Raw genomic sequence first — 2,206 nt, 5'->3', positions numbered from 1 at the left:
CAGTCTCTTAGATTGTGAGGTGCCTAACTTAAGGACTCCTTTGTAACATTTTAAACCACTGAAATTTGTGAAAGTTGGACAATGACTATGAATGACAGAAGAATCGAGGTCTTTGAGTTGTGCTGTTAGAAAAACCTGTTGAAGATCCTATGGAATGCCAAAAGAACAGGTCTGGTTTGGAGAATGTGCAACTCAGGTACTCCTTGGAGGCGGGGATGGTAACACACCATCTCACATGCACTGAGCATATTGTCAGGAGGGGCCCGTCCTTGGAGAAATGAAGAGTCAGAAGAAGAGAGGAAGACCCTCAATGAGATGGATTGACATAGAGACTGTAACAGTGCACTGGAGATGGTGAGAATGGCAGAGAATAGGACAAAGTTCAGAGCCATTCAGAGCCATTGTTCATGGGGTCATTATAAGCTGTAGATGACTCCATGGCGCATAACAACAAATTTGAGGTAATTTGTTACAGCAGCAAGAGGAAATGAATATATGCATAGATGAAATCAGAGCTGTGGTTGTGATTCATATTAATTTAAATTTTGTGGTTTCCAGCAAGTTGCTTATATTAATTTTGTCCTTTCTTTACCTAGAGGAAGATTTATTTGAAGTTAATGAAGCTTAAGTTTCAGGTCCCTGGAGAACACAGGCCTCTTTGAATACTGGAATTATAGAGTATCTCAAGTAGAAAGGAAAAGCCAAGTTGCAATTAGGAAGCATTCTTGATAAACTGCCCAAAGATATCTTAGATGAAAGAAATCTGAATCATCAAGGCTCCAGTAAATATTTTTGTGAAGTCTAGTCTTAGGTGGAAAAAATTCTTATAATCATATCTACTTATCTATTTTTTTTGTAATTATGTATATTTTGGAGGGAAAGGGAAAATGGAAAAAGAATTGACAGTTAAGATTCAAACAGGTAATAAAACAGCTGAAACTAGAACCTCCCACAGCATCATATCTAACAATGGGATTTGGAAAGAAATATGTTAGTGTCCAAGAACAGGGATTTCTTTAAATTTCTAGATGGTGTGTTAAAAGTGTAGCTGAGGTGAGCTCTGGTAACCTAGTGGCAAGAAGCTCCACTGCAATTCCAGAGGTGAGCAGTTTAAATCCACCAGATGCTCTGCTGGAGAAGGAGGGACAATCCCCTCCTGTACCAGTCAGATCCGATTTGAGGGCACACACACACACACACACACACACACACACACACACACACACACACACACACACACACACACACACACACACACATAATAAAAAAAAGTATAGCTGATAAGTATAGCTGTCATAATGTTAAGAAAATAGGACATCCACTAAAGACCAAGATGATTAAGTCATTTGAAAATAATCTTGCAAATGGGATGGAAATGGTAAAGAAATACTTCCCAGGGCTCAATTTGTAGCCAAGTGATGAACAAGGCTATAAGCTGAGCAATACCTCTAGGGAAGTACATATCTCTTAGAACAATCAACTGTAGGAGATCAAAAGGCAGCACTTGCCTCAGGATAAAGCCCTGGTGGCATGATGCTTAAGATAATGAAACCTTTTAACTGAAAAGCTGAAGATCAAATTGAATCCACCAGCCAAGCTATGGGGGAGGGGGAATTGGTGGTCTCCTCAGCATAAATATTTACAGCCTTGGAAACTTAATAAGGGGGCGTTCATTATGAGTTGAAATAGACTCTACGCTGAGGAAAGAGCTCAGAAGGCAGGAAAGGGCCAGAAAAAAAGATAAAGGGGGGGGGGTTAGAGGATAGAAGGCTGTTGCATTGTGGGGAAATCCCCACAATCCCCTAGATCAAAAAATGTGTGTGGATTGTCAAATGAAAAATCAGTTTGTCCTGTAAATTTTCAACCAAATTGTAATAAAAAATAAATAACCAAACTGAATTAAATTCATATATATAAATATTTGTTACAAACTTAAGCAATTAGGGCATTGTGCTTAGTTTAGAACTAAGAGCAGTGACAGGGTAATGGCTGCCAATAGATAGGAAAAGCCATCCTAAACTTCCCAACAGCCCCAGCACAGTAGAAATATGTTTCCCAACACCATCATTCAAAGGCATCACATCTTCATTTTCCTTATTCATTGTTCAACATTCACATTTTTGTTGTTGTTGTTGATTGCCATTGAGTCAAGCATGACTCATCGCAACTTTATGAACAAAAGACCTAATGTCCTTCCATAACTGTC

The sequence above is a fragment of the Elephantulus edwardii genome, unplaced genomic scaffold (genome assembly GCF_000299155.1).
Source record: "Elephantulus edwardii isolate Elephantulus edwardi_28Jun2011 unplaced genomic scaffold, EleEdw1.0 scaffold00022, whole genome shotgun sequence".
In the NCBI taxonomy this organism is placed as follows: Eukaryota; Metazoa; Chordata; class Mammalia; order Macroscelidea; family Macroscelididae; genus Elephantulus; species Elephantulus edwardii.
This window is presented reverse-complemented; position numbering follows the sequence as displayed.